Raw genomic sequence first — 24,346 nt, 5'->3', positions numbered from 1 at the left:
ATATCTATAAGTAATCATATTTCTATTAATACAACTCCCCACTCATAATCGTATGCCTGTACAAAACACCATCATTCCAGTCGCAATCAAATAGTTAACAAACAAAGTCTATCTTGCTCCATGCATATTGTAACAACAATATTCAATTCATTACACATATATTTATTCATTGTAGAATAGAACAGTAATTAATGTCCATCATTCCCACCTTTTCTCATCATATCTATATAATTCTAACATTATTGACATGCCATCCTTTCCGCTTCTCTCCTTTGCAATGATGTCCCATTGTGATCCTACTACCGAATGTTCTAGCTGTACTGTTTTCTAGGCTGCTAATATCCCTCTCTTTTCTCCTATACGCCTCTTCACTATTGTACCTTGAATCCTTAATTCTAATTAATTGTTGACACTGTCTTCTAATATGCCCCCTTCTCCCACAATTAAAGCATAAGATGTATGGACTTGTACGTCTATATGTGGGTTTAAATCGCTTTCCCTGTACCACTGATTGCCTTACTTTACTTTGATTTGGACCCATTCCTATTGCATTGCTTTCTACCTTATCTGTTAATTCTTTCTTCTCATGCTCTCTGCTACCCATGTCATCTGATGTATGAGATTTTATGTCTTCTTCCACATCCCCATTTCTACCTCGCGTAGACTTTATCCCATAATATTTCTTCCAATTCTCAATCTCCCTTACTGAACATATTTTCACCCCATGGATATTCCCAATAATTAAATCTATCTCACCCTGATCTACAACACAAGCTTCCACTGTCCCCTTAACATACGGTGTGTCTATACTAACTTTAGCAATCGGTAATTGTACAATACTCCCATTAAACATAACACACTTCCTAGATTCGCCTGTATATTCATGGTCTTCCACTAAATTCTTATTCACTCCAATAATAGTGCTCCCAGTATCCCTGATGGTCTTGGCTGCCTTGTTCCCTACGAATGTCTGAAAAATCTCCAATGTTCCAGTATCAGATGACAATGATAAGCCTTGCTCTATTCTACCTTTCTCCCAGTCCTTTCTTTCCTGTCTGTTTCCTTGATATCTTCCGTTGCGGCTATCATTTTGTCTTTCATATGTACCACTTCTATACTGTCTATCATGTGTCTCCCTTGTTCTGTGAGAGTTATTCTGTGTCTCACATGTTCTGTTAAATGCAACTATTTCTTCTATATCACTGCCTCTAGATAATTTCTTCTCGGGATGTGCCACTTTATAAGCCCTTATCAGTCTTACTATGTCTTCTATGGATTTCGGTTTCCTCTCCAACAGAAATATTTTTAATTCCTCCTGACACTCGTACATCACTTTGTCCAGCATGAGAAATGTCTTAAGACTGTCAAAGGTTTTTTCTACCTCAGCGGTTTCTATCCAGTTATCGAAATGGCTGCTCATTTTGTCCAAGAAGGTCTGCGGGTCATCCTCTGGTTCTATCTCACAATTAACAAACTGTTGGCGATAGAAAGCTTCTGTTTTCCCGAAAGTTCGAAGTAGTTGTTCTTTCACAATGCTGTAGTTACTCTGGTTCATACATATTTTTGAAGGCACCTCCGCTGTAAATGATCTCGACAATAAGAATGTCCATTTGTCTTCAGGGTACTCCAGTTCTCTCATTTCTATTTCGAACTTCTTCAAAAAAATGTCTATGTCCATTTTGTCTTCGTTGAATATCAAACCTTTATATTTTGCCAGTTTATTCCCTGTAGATTCACTCTTTCTTTTATCATTCTCTTTTCCTTGGTCTGTTTTTAACTTTTTCTTTGCTGTCTCTTTTTCAAATGCTAATCTTTCTCTTTCAATGGCGACCAGTTCATTTTTCTTTTCCCTTTCAATTGCTACTATCTCCTTATCCTTTTCTCTTTCTCTTTTGTCCTCCTTATCTAATCTCTCCTTTTCTTTGTCTCTTTCCATCGCTAATCTCTCCTTTTCTTTTTCCCTTTCTCTTTTGTCCTCCTTATCTAATCTCTCCTTTTCTTTGTCTCTTTCCATCGCTAATCTCTCCTTTTCTTTGTCTCTTTCCATAGCTAATCTCTCCCTCTCCATCAACCTTTCTTGTACGTATTTTCTTAGTTCTGCCCCTTCAAGCTCCAACAACCTTCCCTCTTCCTTCAACGCTGCTATCTCAGCCTTGTCCGCCATAGTCGATTACTAATAATATCGAATCGAATGTTCTCCTGTCTCTAGATCTAGACTTTACTATCTCTACTGTCTGTTGACAGGAGATCCACTGTGTATAGAGGGATACGTGGGTTTTACCTTTGCGTTGGGCGCCACTTGTTACGTTTTCATATTGGATGAGACTATTTAGACATGTAAACGACAAATCACAGTTTATAAATACTTTAATCTTTATTAACACTGAAAACACTTTCTTGTTCATAGTCCTCCATTTCGGTTCTTCTTTCCTTTCAACACGCAATCGCACCATTTCACATTCACACTAAGATGCGCACCGTAACAGCCATTAAGGATAGGATGGCTGCATGGTCATGTGATTTTCGCACTGGACTATCGTTCAGATTTATAAATAGTCCAGGGTTCAAACCCTGCCCGCTCCCATCCCCCTCATCCTGCAGGAGGTTTGGACTAGGAAATAATTATCTTCAACTCTAAAAGAACATTCGAAACATGTAAAACATTTTACAAATATGTAAGTAAAGGCGGGGCTTTAAGTCAAAAGGGCAGGTCGTCACAAATCCTCAAAAAAACATAATCTGATGCGCAATCGAAAATGTAAGACTACAGTTGAGATGCTTATAGAAACATGTATAAATGATGGTCAATTATAGCCCCTGCCACTTCTTTGTTCCCAACCTACATCTATTGGACTGTATTGTTTTTTTTAATTGTTTAAAAGTGGAGTTCAATTTTCTGAAATTTTGTAATTAAACATTAATACTACTGAAACATTAGGTCAGTTTTAGACTATAATGTTACCATGCATTAGTTAAACATTGAAATTGTTCTTATTCTTAATTTCAATCAATCAAAAAGTTAGTTAATTTAATGTATTAAAAATTGCTCTAGGACATGTTGACCTCCAATCATGATGAAGCATGTGGGAAATATTAAAAGTACTATTAGGCTACAAGCAGATACCATGTCACTATGCTGTCATTACTCTGAACTACCTAATAGCACAATGTTATGTACAAAACAAAACTACAGTTGATGTGTGGAAAGCAAACAAGAAAAAAGAAATGCAGGTTAAATTAAGACCTGACAAGTTTTCTTGAAAGAACTTGAAAAAAACATTTAATGGTGCAACTGATCACTGCCTCAGAAACATTTCATGAGTTTACTAGGTAGACCTGAGAGAATCAGGAAAAAAAGAACTAAAACTACACAAAGCATAGACTAAAAATCAGCTTGCTGAGTTCATTGGGTCAGGGCATTATAAAAAGAAATGCCAAAGCTGAAAGGGAAAAAAAAATGTTGTAGCTGCTATTGGAACTGTCCAAAACAGGATATAAAAACCACTCTTTCACCACCAGCAGGTATATTGAAAGGACAAAGTCTATTTTTCATACTGCTTTTAGCCACAACCATGATCCAATTATGGTGATTTGTGTGTGGGTGATTTGTTACCCCAAGCCATGTAACTTTAAAAAAAAAAGAAATGTAGCCTATTTTGTTTGTTCTACTAATTGTTTGAATGCATTTGTTGCAATGTGTGAAGTGTGTTACTTATACATAGATGTAACCCATCCAGACATTATTTGTTAAACAGATGTAACCCATCCAGACATCATTTGTTAAACAGATGTAACCCATCCAGACAATCATTTGGGGCAGGGAACCACTCTAGATCCTTAAAGCATAGCTGGCAAAGCGTATCAAGTGAACATAACTTTTTTTTATATGTGTTTCAAACATTGAAGATGTTATAGAACTATATGTGTGTTAGTCATTAAAGACATATATGTTAGTTTTTAAAAGATTTTTGTTGGTCATTAGAGAAGTGCATATTAGCAGTTGAACACAAAATGTTTGTTAGTAGTTGAGGAAGAACATGATCTCTTTCTCAACTTGCGCTCTTCATGTAAATTTTTTTTTTGCAATAAGCCCCTGTCGATTCTTTTTGCACATAAGATCAAAACAGTGGCCTATATAGCCTGCAAACCTTGACTCAATTGGTAGGGTTTTGAAAATATAGAAAATTATTTTATTTTAAGTAATCAATTTTTAGCATAAAATGATATTTAATTTTATAATTACTGAAATTAATTTTAGTACTAAATATATCTTGAGAGAGTAAATAAAGAAATTAATAAGTCAGGATATTAACCAAAAAGACATACAAAAAAAACCCAAAAAAAAACTGAGATCAGACATTTAGTTTAAAACATAAGACTGTATAAGAAGTTAAAATGTTACAGTTATAGACAAAAAAATAAATTTACCAATAACATTTTTCTTTCGTTTCTCCAACTTCCCTTCAATAATTTCTTGAGTTCTTCCGCTGCTGGTTTGTGCAGAAAAGTTAATGTAAACTGGTACGTAGTTCATTCTCTCAGAGATGCGATCAAGTAAATCTCTTACTATCACAGACTAGAGCAAGTTGAAGGAGACAATATATTCATTCTTTCAGATATGCAGTCAATTATTTCAATTACACAAACATTAACCAATCAAGAAATATTCAGAAGTTGCAACATTTTTTTTTTAGTTATAGTTTAAACAAAAACATTAAATCAACATCTTATAATCATATCTTTAATGAAGGTAAATTGGTAAACTAATTTCATACTACCTTGCCCACGCCTGTCCCTCCTGTAAAGAGCACTGGTTTTTGAACAGAAAGTAACCGCTCTAGGAAGTAGCCATAACGTGCTGTGTCCACAGTGGGCACCATCATTTTAAAAAATGAAATGGATTTGTCAAATCGAAAGGATGAGACAAGACGTTCCCACAGATCCATTCTCTTTGAGTCCACCTCAATGTAATAGCTCCATAAAGGATATGTTCCTGGCAGCTGAAAGGTTATATTAGTAATAGAGAAACACTCCATCTTGCAAATAATTTCAATGTTCATAACTTCAGTATTCTTTTTAAGGACAACATAACATCAAATTTAAACAGAACATGTTGTCATTTCAATAGTACTTCAGCAGTGCATCTAGAATGCACTACATCTAGACTTCTTTCCAGCTACTAGATTACTCACTGAAGTAAGCTATAAGCAAGCACCAGTATTCAAAATGCACTCAAGACTCACCCGTCTCTGAATCCAATCAAAAAAACTATTTTTTATGCTTATAAAGAAGACTCCTTGGTGTATGTTTTGTTAATTGTTTTCTACTATCACTACCAATGTAGTCTTTTACTAGATGGGTTTAGTTTTTAATAAAGTCAATAGGTTTAGTGAGTAGAAGAAATATACCCAGTTCTTTAAGGTCCAAATTTGTTGTTATATTATCTAACAATGAAATCAACTATGAGCCAGTTCAGCACTAAATTGTCTATGATGTATAAATAGAATATCTGATTGAAACTATCAACACATAATATTGTTTCAGTTACCTTGGCATCTTGATTTTCATCAAATTGTTGTCGTATAAACAGATCAAAAGCCATCTCTGTACTCATCATTGAGGTTACCCCCAAGAGCCCAAAGGTAACAAAACACAAAGATCTGGCACAGAAATCGAAACATCTTGGAGGATTCTAGTGACCAGTCAAATTGACCAAGCTTGTAGAAGAAAATGGCTTCAAGCAATTTACAAAATGAGTTTATTTTGCTGATATCTACCTGGAAAATAAGAGTACAGATCTAAATGTTGAGAATTCTTAAGTCTACATTGAAACTAATTTGTTCTTACTGGTATGGATATAGTTCTTTAAGATACTTTGTATTTGTCCACACCTCCATATAATTCATTCAAAGTAATAGATTTTGGATTCATAACATACACATGAACTGGTTGATAGAATTCATTCTGTACACCTTGATTGTACAAACTGGTCAAGGCTTTTTCTAGAATCTAATGAAACAAGTCATCAAAACTTTAAAACATTTTTTTGCTTACATAGATAGGGTTTTTATTGATTTAGTACCATGAAAATGAAGAAGAGGCAGACAGAGAAATCAATGGGAGGACAACATAAAAGAATGGATGGGCCTGCCATTGAAAGAGGTTCTAACTAAGGCAAAGGTCCGAGAGGAATGGAGAAAGACAGTCGATGAATCTTGCCATGGTGCCCCAATGGTCCAACAGACTAAGGGATAGGTAAAGGTAAATTGATTTAGAATTAAAATACATATTATACCTATTCTAATGTTATGTCTTTTCCAATGTAATATCAGATCTGATGCTTAATCTAATGCCTTAATAAGGTTGAAGCACAAACACTACACAATACACATTCACCAAACTTTAGGCATTGGCAGTAGTTAATCTTTTCATTCACAATAACTGAATATTTTTTTTTTTTTAAATTGTGTAAAAAAAATATTATGAACAGAATGAAAAAGTGTTTAGGTTACAAGCTAAATAGTTAGGAAGGAACTGCACCAAATAACTAGCAATGAGTCTGACTACCCTACAAAACATCAGGGGTAGGTAACAAAGAGCTCAGATCATTTAAACAACTGCACAACAAAGCCTGCCAGGTGTCAAAATTTGTATTGATTCTTTTTACTTTCCAAATAACTGTCTTTTATTTTCTTTTTTCATTTTAATGATGCTGTTAGAATATTTTCAAAGAAAATTTGACAACAGTTAATAATTGTTTATTTTGGTTGAGTAAAAAATTTCAGATAACCCTTTAGCAGCTGTATGCATTGTAAGACATAATTGCCTTAAAATATCAATGATTCTTAACCTACACCTACATCATGAAAAAATTCAGAAAACTCAGAATCTGTCCAAAATAGCTAAAACAACACATGTATTTTTTACATCTAACAGTCCATCTTTAAATGTTCTAAGTGTAAAAGATAGTCTTTAATATATTTTAACTCTTTCTCTCCTACTGACGATACCAGCGTTGATTCCACCAGAATGTGGTAAATAATTATGGAGAGAAAGAGTTAAATTTGTTCAAATTGTTATACATAATTCCAAGGGAGGAGCCTTTTTTATTTCTGGTCTTTGTCTCACTGGTGCCACAGAGAAAGTTGATATTGAATATGTTTAATTATTGATTGTTATTAACTTTCAATGTATAGACCTAAGAAACAAGGTTATTGTACAACAAAAGGACATAATGTGGATAGATGACTATATATTTTTTTTAAATACTAGCTTAGTAGATCATGTACTTTTGATGGATTCCTTATTAGCATCATTAAACTCTGCTTTTAGGCCCTGTTTCAAACTTTTCAAATGCAAGAACATAAAGTCATTAATTTAAAAACAAATGCAATCTTTCATTTGTAGAAAATATGCTTGAATGTGATGACTGAGAATTGTGTAAGTCACAGAGTGAATGAAAACTTACAAGTTTAATATTTACGTACCTAGATTTGATTTGATTTGGATTTTAGGCACATCAGCACAATTTAGGCCATGTCGTGCCTGCAGTCCCTTAAGGACTACTCTCTCTCTACATAACAGGGGCTAAATTCTATACAGTTAAATCATTAAAATCAATGTCTATTCACAGTTAAAATAGTAAGGGTAGTAAAAATAATAATTTGGTAAAAATCTAATGTAAATAGTACATGTTCACAGATTCATAAATCAGATCTTTGTAGACAACCCCACTTCCCGGATAAAGCCCAGTACCTTCCCAGGGTCGACATTGTCGAATAGTGTTTTTAAGTTAGTGGCTCTAAAACACTACAATTAGAATGGCTACAAATGTAATACACTACCCTGTAAATTGTGGTCTTTCCACCCCCAGTTGGTCCAACTAACATAACACCATGTCTGACAATCATAGTCTCCAAGAACTGTATCACTTTCACAACTTGCGTGTCCACCACTTGGAGCTTCATTTCTAGTTGGATGTTCATGATCTCATCTTTCAGCTGGCCAGAATCATGTTCTGGTATGTTAACACCAGGAAAAAGATCTGAAAGTATGGCCTGCAAAACATAAAACCACTCAGTGAACAAGTTTCATAACTATTTCTTCACATTATTAATACTTTTTTTTATTCCACCCAAAATATAATTTTTAAAATTTTGATTTATCTGTAAGAAATATTCTGTTTAATGCTGGTGATAAAACCATAAGAAAACTTTCCACAAATGAATTGATAATTCATAGATAACTATATGTTTGTCTAAAAACTAATTAAAAGCTTAAGCTCCATGTAAGTAAATACACATTATTAACATGTAATATGAGTGATAATTTAGTTTATGGCATAATAATAATATACAGTCTTTACTATTGTATGGTTCAGTAAGCTTATAGTCAGAAGTAGGGCCTACAAAAATAGACGTAGTGGTTTATTAATCAACAGATTGATTTATCCATTCATCAAATGGTTCACATTTATTACAGGGCTTAACACTGTGGTTTTTACTTCATCTTTCTTTTGTTTTGACATTTGTTGGAAGAGTTTATATATATAGCTGTTAGTCTTTTATAACAGTTCAAAGCATAAAAATAAACAAATAATAGTGATACTTATACTAATAATAATAATAAATGAAAAAGTAAAAACCGAGTTACTTGAAACAGTTTAGCATCGTTGAATAAAAACTTTGGAAGATTGCTATGACGAAGCGCTCGAATCAGAACTACATCTTCCGGTTTGTCAGGATTCTGTTTTTTTAAACTGCCAGCCATAACCAGGACAGATTTTACAGCTTGCATACCTAGAACAAAATGTGTATATTATCATAAATTTGCATATTTTATTTGAGTGTGTACATGTCTTTATTTTTAGGATATAATTATTCATGAGTGTCTACTATTTTTAGGACATTATTATTTATGAGTGTGTACTTTTTTTCTAGGAAATACTTATTGATGAATGTGTCAAGGTTATTACCAAAGTCATAATGATCTTGTTGCGAGAGTTGTTCACTACACAGTTTGTACATTTGAACCATTTTCTTGGCTAATGTTCTGGAGGACTCAAATCCTTCTGAGTACAAGATAACTTCAGCAATCAGACCTAAAAGAAAAGAAGCAATAAAATATTAGAACTGGAAATAATTTATCTACAAGGAGTCACTTTGTACAGGAGTGACAATAAACTACATATAAACATCATCTGTAAGTTGATAAAAATGATATATAATAAACACTGCAGCTGCATACATAAACTAAAAGAAAAAGAGAACACATAAGGACTAATGGCATTAATGGAAAAAGCTTCATTTGTCTTACAGCTGAAAATGAATGAATATTGAGAGGAGATGAAATGAATTAGCCCAAGTTCCCATCATCTAAATAGAGAGACAATATAGCAAATCTAGCATAAGATCCAAGCCATCAGAGGCTGAGAAAGAAATTGCATGTGATACCAGAGATAAAAGTAATAAAACATTCAAAAGGATCACTCAACTTTAAACTGGTTCATAGGTTTAGGTTCTATTTTTGTTGTCTTATAAATTAAATACATAAATAAATGTCCTTAGGAGTCAAACTTTGGCCCGAACCATGCAAAGTACAAGACAATACACGACAATGGCCTGTTCTGCACAATGAACAGTTTGTTCAGGCATCCATGACAGGCATCATATGTAGTTGCAGAATTGGGCCTTTTGGGATTTTTCTAAACACTTAGCCATTGTTGTACTTGTGGCTTTTGAATACTACTAAGGAAAAGACCTTCTAGATGTTTCATCATCTTACCATAATCTGGTACCATCATTGATATAGGTCTAAACAAAGCCTGTAAATTATCAGGTAATTCTGTCCGTCCAGCGTAACCAGGATTCATAGTGATGAAGGCTGCACATGTATGAACCAGTTTGATCTCACGCCCTTCAAACATGAACCTATTGAGCTATAGAGGGAGACAACATAGAAAACTTTGTTCTTACCAGTCTAGTAATCTAAAGAGAGAGACAATTTTTTTTATTGTTTCTAACACCAATCAGGTTAACCAATTTCATTAACAAATCTCCTTGACCATAACCTACATGGAAACATACATGCACTACATGCAATTACCAAGCTTCTATCTAAGGATTTTAAAACTTAGAATAAACGCACCCACCTCTCAAACCATCACTAAAACAGAGGTAATGATAATGAATAGTCAACAGTAAATTGGAAATGATTATGATGATCTCAGGAATATATTAATATATGGTGTGGTGTAAAAAAGAAAATATATGAAAGTTTTAAATTGCAACATTAGAAAATACAAGAAACTGCTTGACACAGAATTTGGAAAAATAAGTAAAACAAAAACACTGCCCATGATGAAATATTGGTGTGTTCATTTTGATGAAATATTGGTGTGTTCATTTGATGAAATATTGGTGTGTTATTCTGATGAAATATTGGTGTGTTATTCTGATGAAATATTGTTGTGTTATTCTGATGAAATATTGGTGAGTTCATTTGATGAAATATTGGTGTGTTATTCTGATGAAATATTGGTGTGTTATTCTGATGAAATATTGGTGTGTTCATCTAATGAAATATTTGTGTGTTATTCTAATGAAATATTGGTGTGTTATTCTGATAACTCTTTGAAAGATTGATTTTGTTTCGCTTTTTAAACCAGAGTGGCTGATTTATTCACATTTACATACACACTTGTATCTACTGATTATAATATGAAAAGTTTGCAGTAGTATTTAGTATAAAAATTCCAATCCCATTATTCAAAATCTACAACTTAGAGAAGTCTATAGACTTGTGAGGAGCAGAATAAGTTGAATAAAATTATAGGAATGAGGTACATTTTCTCACACTGATCTTTGTATTTTATAATGATGGACTTATTGGAGTTAATATGGTGTCTTTTTATTTACAGTGCCTTGTACAACTGAAGTTATTTATTTCTTAGTCTGCAACACTTTTCATAAATAATACTGCCAAAAAAACTAAGCCTAACGATGTTCGCCACTTTTTCTAGAGAACAATGTTTTAGTCTGATTAATTACATTGATTGTTTAACTCCCTTTCCAAATAATATTTAAAAAAAACACTCTTCTTTTAGTAGGCAATAATGGAGATTAATAATGGACTAGATTGAAACACAAGAGGCAAGCATGTAGGCCTTGAGTTTCATGTCAAAAAAACAAACAAACATGTAGTCCTTGAGTTTTACGCCAAAAACCAACAACAAAAAAACATGTAGGTCTTGAGTTTCATGCCGAAGTGTAATCTAATAAAGGTAAACTTTCATCTGGGTCGTTAGACCTAATAAAAACACAAGAAATCTTCATTCAGAAACCTAGAACCCAAGTATTTACTTTCATGCACAATGTTCAATATGAAAATATTATTTTCTCATTAGATTCTTTTGCTAATTTTTTTTTTGTCTTTATTACAGTTTATCCTATATTATGATAACCGTATTAAAGTAATTACATTTTGATAAAAGTCACTTTATCTTGATTAGTTATTATTTTATTTATTTTTGGGCTACACTTTATAATTGACACTTCCCTTGATGGTAAGACATGCTTCATATTAGCTGCTTTAGCTTCATGCCTATGTTACTTTTGAATCCTGCCTTATGTACTTTTGATTCCTACCTTAGCTACTTTGGCATTTCTGATAGTAATAAGTTGTTGAGCAATAACAGATAAAACTTCAATATTGATTCGGTTGAACTCATCAAAACAGCACCAGGCCCCTGACTGTGCTAGCCCAGAGAAGAATCCTCCCATCATCTGGAAGAATACAATGGAAATTGAAACTATCAGTTATGTTAAAATAACATAAAATTTTAACATCTAATAATTGCTCAATAAAACAGTATTTAATATAGCTGAAGAAGTCAAACCATAGAGCAGTGATGCCCAACCTAATTCGACCTGCAGGCCATTTTAATTTCCGACACTCGTGTCGCAGGCCACATAACCGAAAAAGTAACAAAAATAAATGCAGAAATGAAATTGACATTAAACTAATTTTATGAGAAACCCATGGATGTAGTACTTACATTAACTAATGGGATATTTGAATTTTTTTTTCACGCATCGAAAAATGGGTTTATTTCTCTACTTCAAATGTGAGCAACATTTTAGCTTTTCCCACCGACCCATTTTCTTGTCTCTTTGTGTTAAATATTCCCATCAATACCGCTATATTTGTTTCATAATGCTGTTCATATGCTGGGGTTTTTTTTGTTAAACAGCCACACTTTCTTTATAAAACAAATATGTTGGCTTATTATCATGTTCCGAACAAAAAAGTAAAGATCTGTTCACTTTTTCTGTTACATTTTACATCTAAGTGTTAAATGTCATGGTACCAATCCATTAGAAAAAAGAGAGAGCCCTAACGTAGGTAAAGTTACATTTTTCAACCTTTTTTTTGGGGGGCAGAAGGTATGGGTGATTATCTTAATTTGGTTTGGCGTTTCAGCGGGCCGGATAGAACCACGTCATCTGGCCCGCGGGCCATACTTTGGGCATCACTGCCATAGAGTAATCATTATCATCATTGACAGACCTCTGTCCTAAGATGACTATGGCTATCCCATAGAGCCTTCCTTGTTAGGGCTATAGCGCCAATGCATACTATGTAGAACCTGGTAGTTCCAGTCTTTTCCATTTAACTGGCTAGGTCAGCTGAGATCATTGCTACATCATTGCTGCATTGCTGCTACATCATTGCTGCTACATAATTGCTACATCATTGCTGCTACATCATTGCTGCATTGCTGCTACATCATTGCTGCAACATCATTGCTACATCATTGCTGCAACATCATTGCTACATCATTGCTGCATTGCTGCTACATCATTGCTGCATTGCTGCTACATGGCTGTTCATTGAGTGTCTCTCTACCACTTCTCTACACATGGTGAAGTCTAGATCTATGTCCATGTCTTCCCAAGCATTTATATGCTCTTCTATTCGTTATTGTTACGATCTCTCCTCTACTGCCCAGGCTCTCTTCAAACTGCACCACACGACACAACAAACTCAAAGAACCTCACAACTCATCAGGGCTCCAAAGTAACAGTAGCAATTTAATTTCAAATACATTAGAAATACTGTACGGTTGGCAACAACATCACACTAACTGTCCAAAACCTAGCCTAGCTCCGCCTGACTTCACACACCGTCTGTCTCTAACTTCGCCTCGTCTGGTCACATTGTGAGGTAACGTGAAGTGCAGTCTTTCTAACACACTCACTCTTATATAGAGTCTCTACCGGCCTTCTAGAATGGGATGGAACGTTCTTGGCCACTCAGAATGATCACAATCGCCATGACTTGCGTGCGTAATATTTACACACAGGTCGTTGCCGAACTGGCGTGTACTGTCACTGGTCACAGTTGACCGCTCATCCTGCACTGGACTGTGGCGATTTGAGTAGGCTAAAAACACACAGCACTACCCCCAACTGTGTCACCACCAGGTTTACAACAATATGATTTGATGCATTCTGAAAGCTTCATTTGTACATGATGATCACACCTTTATCATCAAGAGAGTTAAGCAACTATTTTCTTTTTAAAAGTAGGGATCACCACAAAAGTTGTTTTTTTTTTTCCTTTTGATCACATCCACTTGGCAGAGGTGGGGACTTGTTTCACATACATTGACCATGTTTTGTACTCAGAACGCATATATTGTAGACTTGCATCTTTTTGGGGTGAGTTTTAGTTTTATCAGACTTGTGAGCCTAGTCTAATGAAAATGGAAGCAGCCTTCCCTTCCAATAGCATATTAAGAAATACATGAAGTTTAGAACACTAGAGCATATAATAAATAAAAACACACACAAAAATATAAATCTAGAGAGGATTAATTTACTTCTGTTATAGAATTTATTTATCTTAAAATATATTGTGTTATATAATTATCTAAGTCACTGAGCCTTGTGGAGTTATATGTCATTCAGTTTTGTAGTGTTTATGTCACCCAGTCTCATCAGTCACATGTCTGTATGTAAGCCATTAGCCATGGTGTTTTTCAATGAAAGTAAGCTTCTCTATACCATTTAGCTATGGTTTGTCTGCCCCTCAGCCATGGTGTCTCTGCCTAAAGGCAGCACGGAAAACCAACTCCTAGATACCCCCTCCCCCCCACCGGTCCACAAATGAGATTGGACCAAAAGCGCTCTGAGCATGCTATAAGCATGAAAGTAGCGCTATATAAAAGCTATAATAATAATAATAAGTCAATGAACAATTTGAACTAAATATTCAATATTCACTAATTCAAATAAAGTCTTTATAAAAGAAACATAGTTATATTTAAGGTCCTAATCACCTTATAATCCAAGCTGTCTGAACAATTAAACACTACACACCATATAGCCAAAGCTTTAGCCAAATCTTTAGTTGTTTCAGTCTTTCCAGTACCAGCTGGACCTACAGGTGCTCCACCTAGATCAAGTTGTAGGGCTCCCATAAGGCAGAGATGGCATCTGTCCTATGAATGAGCAATGTGGCATGAATAGAAAACTAAAGATAGAGATGGTTGCTGTTTTAATGCATAAACTAGAAAGATGAAACTTATCCTTCTAGGAGGGAGAAAAAATTTTGTCAATGTCTCTATGATTGTGCTTTGATTGTGCTTATAACTATTTGTCAAAAAGTAACATCTGGCATCACTTACAGATTTTGAGCTCCCATTCTACTAGATTACTAATGAATAAGGTACTAATATGTTAATCATAAAATCTTCAGGCTAGTTAAGCAACTGAGAATTTACAATTTAGAAGTAGGGATCTACACAAAAGTGGTAGCTGTTTTTTTTTAAACTAAAAGCATTGCTATTAAGTTTATTTAAAACTAAAGAATTTATTAGCAATTAATTCTGTTGTGTTCAGTAAATTTGTTAAACGTGTTTGCCCAGTTAATAATCATTGATGAAATGGATATGTCAACTTAGTTATTCAAATATTTTATTTTTTTAATTCAATAGAAATATCCACTTGAATCCTCAAATAGTCAGGTAGGCATGTTCTGAAAATTAGTCAGGTCATGTCATATTATTCAAATGTTTTATCCTGACATTAATTCAAATGTTTTATCCTATCAATTGATCAAACAAATATGCCTGTCACTTGGAAAAATATAAATAGTCCAACGATACCCATATCAATAAACTTACAGTCAGAGGTGTAATCACTAGTCTAGGACAGGCTCCAAGGTACTCATAGCCATAGGTGTAGACAGCAATTGACATTCAGACAACACAGTTGTCCACTTCCATATTCCAATAATATCTGAGTTGTTTTTGCCATTCAAAACTTAAAAGTTCTGATACCTGTCAACACAAGTTTTGTTGTTTCTTCATTTAACAAACAAATGAAAGAAGGCCAAAGAGATTCATGAATCTAGTAGATCAAAAGAAATGCCACACCAAAAAACTTGGCTAAAGAGATTTTAAAACTGCCAGCAGCTACAACTTACAACTTGAAATATATATAAGATATATTTCCTCTAGATTGTAAATGTTTTGAATGCACATGCAATGTTTCCATTCATGTGCAGAAAAGAAAATGTTTTTGTTTTGTTCCTAGCATTATACTGATCCCCAGAAAGATTTTTTATTTATATGCAGATGATAATGACACAGACCTAAAGAGACTAAAATGAGTCCTATAGTTACAAATGTAAAAGAGGTAAAGCACTGTGCTACATTTCATCACCATTACCGAAACTATTCTTTATTTTTAAAAACAAAAAATTTTCCCAAAACACAGTTTGTAAAAGCGAAAGAATGAAACTGTAACTTGTGATTTTCCTTTCTATCTTTTTAAAAAGAAGATCTTGTGTTTATTTAAACGATGTTTTTCTAAATGCTCTTTTTTTTTTGACCATGAAGTCTTGAGTGCTGATTAATATAGGCATAATTAACCACATTTGGGACAATTAGGATTTTGTCTTTTTTACAATGGATTACTGTTTTTAAAATTCCATTTGACTGATTAATTTGTAAAGCTTTGATTTTTTTTCAGACATACTATTTTTAAGATATTAGCTATAGATATTACATTCTAATACAAGATTTTAAAGCTTTTGGTAATCTCAGGGCTGCATGTGAAACATTTCTGTTACCTCAAGGGTCACACAAAATGGTCTTTCTTTTTGCACAGCATGGAGGGATAGATAGGGTACTTGGGGCACTATAAGGTGTTGTCATTACAGATTTTACAATGAATACATTTCATTTAAAAATATTTTTAATGCACATTTCACCAGTCATCTTTTAAGAAGAGGTCTTTGTTGCATGAAGCAATATGTATTTTCTAATGATGTCAAAAAAATTGATTTAGCCATCAAATGGAATTTAATAATATTAGGAAGATGAAAAAGTTCAATGTCAAAAAATGTCTGACCTGTTTTTTCACCATTTCTGAAATTATGTCCCGTGCATGAACATTGATTGTAATAAGAGCGCAGAGTGTAGCTCGTGCCAGTTTAGGAAGTTCTCCTCTCACTGCCCCAGCTAGAAGATTTAACTCCTGTTGATAGAAAGTGATTTTGAAAGTACTGATATATTTTAAGTGCTGATACATAATGGTAGAAAAGATAAGTTTTGTGAAATATAAAATCAAATAAAAATTTTTACTGTAAAGCTTCTTTGTTCGAAGTCCCTCATTCCCCTGATAACTGTTCGAGAGTCTCTAAGAATAGCTGTGACATCACGGGTCCACATCATTTGACATATTGTTAGAACAACCTAAGAACAGAATTGATGTTGAAGAACAATGATAAAAATGGTTAGCTCTATCATATACAAAAGTCTGAGATCAATATGTGTCTGAACTCCAACATAGCAGCAAATGAATTCATTAAGTTTTTCCAAAGCGTAGGACAAATACAAATTAATGAAAGTAGAAATAAAGATGTAAACTCAGAAATCCAAGATAAAATTAAAGAAAACAATCCAGCTTACTCCTTGGGAATGACCACTAATCTTAAAATGAAGGAACTAGATGAATCCCTAAAAGTCCTCAAACCAAAACAAGCCCCGGGCCCAGACAAATTATCAAATGACATGCTTCTTCACTTGGGTCCTCAAGCCAAAAGAAAACTGCTACAAATATTCAATGCTAGCTGGAAATCTGGCAGAATTCCAAACTTCTGGAAAAAAGCCATTATGATCCCTATAATAAAGCACAGCAAACCAAGAAATAAACTGGATAGCTACCGTCCCATCATCCTCACTAGCTGTACTTGCAAACTGATGGAAAGAGTGATAAATAGAAGGCTGACATGGATCCTTGAGTCAAATAACCTACTCACTGAAGCCCAGGCTGGCTTTAGAAAAGGCAGATCAACAGAAGATCAAATTGCCTTCATCACACAAGAAATAGAAGACGGCTTTCAAGAAAAGAAACCAACAACAATTGTGTGGGTTGACTTAGAAAAAGCATTTGACAAAGTCTGGGAACAAGGTCTCTTGCTCAAGCTAATCCAGCATCACATATCCCACAGAATGTACAACTGGATAAAGGAATACCTAAATAACAGAAAAGCCTTAGTTTGCATGCAAGGACAAAGAAGCCACACAGTGGGTATAAAAAATGGCATCCCCCAAGGAGGAGTCCTATCCCCAACACTGTTCCTAATATTCATAAACGATCTAAATCAAAACCTACCCAAAAAAGTTAAAAGCAGCATGTATGCAGATGACCTTGCCTTAATTAGCACAGAAGAATATGTAGGAACATCGAAATTTCGATTACAAGATGCTCTTGATAATTGGTCCAAAGACTGGGGCATGTCCATTAACACAAAAAAAACATATACCATATTCTCACTGTCAACAAAACAACAAACAATAAAATTAACATTAGATAAGGAAGCTTTAGAAAAAAATGACAGCCCTACTTATCTTGGAGTCACCTATGGCCCGAGACTAACCTGGAAAAACCAAATAGATAAAACACAGAGTAAAGGCATCCAGAGACTATCCCTCTTGAAAAAATTAGCTGGCACAGATTGGGGAGCTAATCACAACATCCTGAAAAAGACCTATACCAGTTATGTAAGACCTGTACTAGAATATGGTGCCACAGCATGGGGCTCAGCAGCCCAAACCAACCTAAGAAAAATAGACAAGGTTCAAAATATTGGTTTAAGGATAATGACAGGAGCAATCAAAACAACACCCATTAGAACTATGGAGGAAACCGCTGCCCTGATCTCTCTGGATGAAAGAAGAGAAATAAAAATCCTTTCCCAATTCACTAAATTGGAAACCTTTGAAAGGCACCCACTTAGAACAAAAATCCACAAAACTGGCACAAAAAACATCTCAAAAGGACCAATTTCATACAGGAATCTCTAAACCTAAAAAAGAAACACCAACTTGAAAAAATTACTCTGGAATCCTCGATACACTATAACGAATTTCCACCCTGGGACAAAAGCCCTATTCCTACTATAAGGGACCATATTGAAAACATAAAAAGAAAATCTGATTACAGACCAACAGAGCTCAAGGAAATAGTGAACTGTTTTCTACATACCAATTACCCTAGCAATCAGTGGATCAGAGTTTACACGGATGGCTCATCCCATAAAGCCACCACAAATGGAGGAGCTGGAATACTTATCGAATGGCCAGATGGAGGAAAACTAGAAAAATCCATTGCAACTGGAGAGCTCTCTGACAGTCACAGAGCAGAAAGGGAAGCACTAGCACTAGCTGCTACCATGCTAGCAAATCATCCAAGTTCCCCTCACAGTCAGATTGTCTTGCTAACCGATGCAAAAACAACCCTCCAAAGCTTGCAAAACTCTGATTCCTCTTTTATTAAAAACCTCAGAACAGCACTTACAAAGCTCAACAACAAGAGCAAAAAAACTGTTATTCAATGGATATTAGCCCATATACAACTAGAAGGAAATGAGAAGGCTGACACACTCGCCAAGAGTGGGAGAACTAACTCTCAAATAAACTCTGCACTCTATCCAGAAGAAATGAAGAAATTAATTGTAAACAAAATAAATGAGAAATGGACGAGCTCTCATCCAAATCACAAGAAAGATGAAGCTTACTATAAGCTATCCCGACAAAACCAACGTCTAATCTTTCTCAGGACCGGACACAACAGAATGCGACAACACATGCACCGGAAGCTCAAAATTGGAGCCAGTGAAATCTGCCCATGTGGAGTATCACCAGAGAATGCCGACCACGTCCTCCAAAACTGCTCTCTTTACCAAGAGGCCCATATAAGACATTGGCCCCAAATCACCCCAATAGAAAGAAAACTATATGGAGAGCTCCCTGATTTGGAAACCACCGCGCAGTTCATCTCATGTATTGGTCTAGTCATATGAACACTCCAACATAACAATGAGAACGATGAAGAAGAAGAAGAAGAATTAGTTATTAAGAGTTACGAGCAAAGTAATCCCTCTTACAAAAAAGGAGGGATTGTCTTTTTTTTACAACTTTTTTTTGTTACTTGCATACTTAGAATGAGAACAATACACTGACCTAGACAAGAATAGTGAAAGAAAGAGGGACAGAAGGAAAAAACAAGAGAGACATAGAGAGAGGACAATGGAAAATTCGAGCTAAACTAAGCAACAAGACCTAAAAGACAGTGGTCTATGTCTAGCAGAATAGAACAAACTAAATGTTGATGACTAGCGTACTGATTAACTATTGATAAAGATTTTGAAGTTAAACTAAGTCTAAACTCTGGAGCTAGTAAAATGTTTTTAACATGTTTGTCCCAAATAATGATCTACAATAAATATTCAAAATTCAATACATTATTTGCATAGTGTCTGCATGTATGAATTCAATAATTAAGGAACAAAACTAAAACTAAATGAGTTTTTTTCAGTCAAAAGGTAATTCTTTAGCTAAATATGTACATAAAAAAAAAAGAAATGCACAAAAATAATTTGTTAATTAGAAAGCAATTAAACTATTTAGTTTTTATCCATGACAATATGTGAGAGTCTAAAGATGAAGAATAAGGGCAATACAGATAGATTGTTCACACACACATGCATGCATCCGTTACTTTATTAGTATGAATAATAAATAAACAAAATCTATATCAGAACTTATTTTGCATAGTAAACAAATTTATTTTTTTACTGTAATGCAATGAAGAAATGTATTACCTAACAATTTTCTGAATGGCAACAATGGTGGAAGAATCCTCTAGAAACTCTTTCCCTTCATAATTAGAATCAGGATTTCTTTTGACAACCACTAGAGGTAACTGTCTTGAGTGATTCTAGCCGCTAGGAGATCATCCACGCTGGAACAGACACAACATTAAGATTGATCTACTCCATTGTGACATACTGACAAAATGTAAATCACATGTAACTAGACTTTATATATAAATGCAATTAAATGGTGAGGATGTCTGCCTGGTTGTGTGATATGTACATCAGTCTGATCTCAATGCTTCCCACACCAAGGCTGCCTTCACAAGAAGGTTTGGGCTAGTCTTCATTTCATCTCATATTATACTGACTACATGTTTGCGTAAACTCTTAAAAAATTCAATACCTCAAACTAGCTAGATCTAACATGGACTCATTACTTTTTTTTTTATTTAAATACACAAAACTTTATTCTTGACTAGTGGTCTATGTTCTCCTATAAGGTTGTTAAAGTTTGACATTTAATGCTGAGGTTGACTGAAAGAAAAACCCAAGTCTTTGAGAGAATAGAACAGAAAAATGCAGGGTATCAAATACCAGGAAAAGAAGACTGACTGGCAATAAGGAGGAGCTCCTCAATACTGTGAAGAGATGAAAGCTGATGAGCTGGTTTGGTCATATTGTAAGACATGACTCATTGCCCAAAATCATTCTTCAAGGTACAGTGGAGGGAACATGAAGAAAGGGTCAATCTGGCTGGATAACAAAATAATGGATCTTAATATCCTGCTAAGAACACCTGCTGATGAGGTAAAGTGGAGGGATTTGGTTATGTGAGCTGTCACAGTACTCCTAAAGAATACTAATGCAAGATATTTCTTTATAAACCCATACTAGTAAAAACAACTAAAAATGAAAAGATGTGACACGAAAAAAAAAACTACTATATTTTGTGCAGAAAACTACGCCATAGGACGATCCAAAGCCCAGCTGCGAAAGGAGGAAGTTTGGGCATAGGGAAAAACCTTTAGCTTCAGTAATAACAAATGGCAAATCAACAGAGGTCACAGACCAAGAAGAAGATGGACCTCCAGCTTGAAGGTTTAAGATGGTCAAGACATGGGAGGGGGAGGCAGTGGCTGAATAGTTAAGTGCTTAGCTTCAAAACCTGGGGATCCTGGGTTTGAAACTCAGAGAAGACTAGGATTTCTAGTTCAGGATTTTTAGGGCACCCCAGAGTCCACCCACTCTAATGGGTACCTGAATTTAGTTGGGGAAAGTAAAGGTGGTTGGTAATTGTGCTAGCCACATGACACCTTTCTTATTAATTGTTGGCCAAAGAAACAGATGACCTTAACATCATATGCATCAAGGTCTGAAATGGGAACTTTACCTATCTTTTTAAGACATGAGAGCAGTTGGAGAGACTCGCCCAGAATTGAGACTCCTAGGGGAAGCTGGTTGGTAGCCTATGCCACAGACAAGACAACAGGCAGAGATGAGATGATGAGACCTAGGAATTTTTATTATTTCATTGCCTATACTTATAAAAATATTTTATTATACTTACTGGTCTTCAAGTAACACAACTATTGGACTGAAAGCATATGGGTCAATGGAAGAAGATCACAAGGGAATGAAGTTGAATATTCCTCCTGAAGCATGCTCTGCCAAGAGTTTAACTAACTGGTTAAGTCACCTGGTGGCATTCTTGTAAGCACAATGTGGACAGACCTGACAAATAAAACACAATGATTGCATAACAAAAGTACATTATAACATTGATGTGTAAGTTGTTCAGAAACTGAACTTTATATGTAGTGTAGACCAAAGTTACTGCCCTTTGATAAGTTCAATTCAACATTGTTATCCAAAAACATCACAGAGATAGATGAACCAGTAAATGACACATTGTTAGCAGGAAAAACATGTTTTGTTATTTTACAGTATTTTTTTAGACCTACTATTATTTGACATATTATTTATATTTGCATTCTTATTGTACTATCTTATGCCCTACAAAATCCAGAATTTCTCTATCTTTATTAGACAGAGGTTTGTTAGAGTATGCATTCTAATACATCCTAATTATCTTGGCCATAAAGTATGTTATGAGAGACATAAGGTTATATTATAAGTGTGCTTAGAAAAATTGAAGCTTTCGTCAGAGTATTAATTTTATATGACAGGGTTGTTAGCCCTGCGCACAACCGTCTGGGGGAGTGAGCCTTTTGCCTCTATCAATAGCTGCCTTTTATTTTTGTGTAAGCTGCTCTAACCCTTTGTAGATCCCTCCACATCCTGCAAGGCAGCAAGTTTGATTTTGCTTCACCAAGGGTATGTTATATTATGAGAGTGCTAAGAAAAATTGAATTTTTCAAAATAACAACTAAGATCTAAGTTTACCTTTCCCAATTTCCCCATTCTAAGCAGCACAAAGATCTTGGTTCTAGCCAGATGTGAAAGTTTGTTTTGCCAAAACCTGATGACATTGTCATGGGGGGATGTCAATTGTTAATCTGAAAAAAAAAAAATTAAAAATATATACATATAAATATGAAAATAGAGACTTTATTGTACAGATGTCCTTGTTGGAATGAAAATTGTGGAATGCGGAATATACACGCATTAATTGTCTGTCATCATTTGGTCATTACAACAATGAAATAAAGAAGGCTACATTTAGACACCATATTTCAAGTTGCTAAGAACTTATTGTATTTGCCTATGATTTTGTCTACCCTGACATAATCAAACCCTTAGTCCCAGCTGTTTCATGTCTTTGAAAAATGATTGTTGTGAGTTTGCCAAAGACTAGTGATGCTCAGTTTCCATCATCATCATCACTCCTTTGAGTTCCTCATGGAACATAGGGCCTCGACAAAAACATGCCACTCTCCACAGTCTCTTGCTAGTTTTTTAATGGTTTCCCAGCTCTTACCGGTCTTCTCTGCTTCTTCAAGTACACTGCTTGCCATGTTCTTTTTGGTCTTCCTCTGAGTCTTGTTCCCTGGGGGTTCCACTCTAAGGCCTGCCTAGCTCTGTTGCTGGTATCTTTTCTAAGGGTGTGACCAATCCATCTCCACTTCCTCTCTAAGATCGGCACTTCTATATTTTTCTGTCCACTCATCTCCCACAGTTTGGTGTTTTCTACTTTGTCATACCAGTGTATTTTTTAGGATATTTCTCAGGCATCTGTTGATGAAGGTCTGTATTTTTTTTTTGTTGTGGCTTCAGTTGTTCTCCATGTTTCAGAACCATACAGTAGGACAGCCTTGACATTAGAGTTAAAGATTCTTAGTTTAGTCTTGTTTGAGATGTGAGGAGATTTCCAGGTTGGTTTTAGCTGTGTAAATGTCTGACGCGCTAGATGCACACCTGATGCACATACCTTGCCGTGGTGTGACAGTTTGAGTGCCTCAATGACCCTCAGAGCTATACCGGCGGGAGCTCATCACTCCTGGCAGGTACTACCAAGCCAGACAGGTCTGCTAGGAAAGAGGCCAGACAAAAGGTGCATCCCCCTTCCCGGGACACAGGGATTGTTTGATAGGCTAACAACCTGTCCATTGAAAAAATAGTGTTATAGAAACCAGAACAAAAACACAAACACTAAACATTGTCAGAGGCGAAAGTAGAGCTCCACAAAGGAGACTTATGAAGCTATGCAGGGAAAGTCGAAGGAATCCTGTGAGGCCGACCACTCTACTTAATCCAATGAAAAAGAAACACTTCCTTATTCAGAAGGCGGCATTTAACTTGGGAACATGGAATGTCCGTACTTTACTAGAACCAGGTAGATGTGCACAAATTGCAAAGGAAATGGCCAACTACAAACTACAGATCCTGGGAATGAGTGAAGTTCGATGGAACACATTCGGTGAAACAAGACTGCAATCAGGAGAAACCCTTCTCTTCTCTGGAAAGGAAAAAGAAGATGACTTACATGAAAATGGTGTAGCACTACTACTAAACAAGGAAGCTTTCAAAAGTCTCAGTTTCAGAACGAATAATTAGAGCAAAATTTTTGTCTAAGTTCAAAAATGTTCATATCATTATGTGCTATGCTCCCACCAACCTTGCAAGTGATACCGACAAAAATACATTTTATGACCAACTGCAAAGTATAGTTGACAAAATACCTACAAGAGATGTTTTGATCCTCATGGGAGACTTGAAT

At 35.1% G+C, this 24,346-nt stretch overlaps 1 pseudogene; it reads right to left on the bottom strand.

Moving 5' to 3' along the window:
• LOC106061596 (dynein axonemal heavy chain 6-like) overlaps positions 1-24,346 on the bottom strand; it is an 84,619-nt pseudogene that overhangs the window by 52,359 nt on the left and 7,914 nt on the right.

The sequence above is a fragment of the Biomphalaria glabrata genome, chromosome 8 (genome assembly GCF_947242115.1).
Source record: "Biomphalaria glabrata chromosome 8, xgBioGlab47.1, whole genome shotgun sequence".
Taxonomy (NCBI): domain Eukaryota; kingdom Metazoa; phylum Mollusca; class Gastropoda; family Planorbidae; genus Biomphalaria; species Biomphalaria glabrata.
This window is presented reverse-complemented; position numbering and strand designations above follow the sequence as displayed.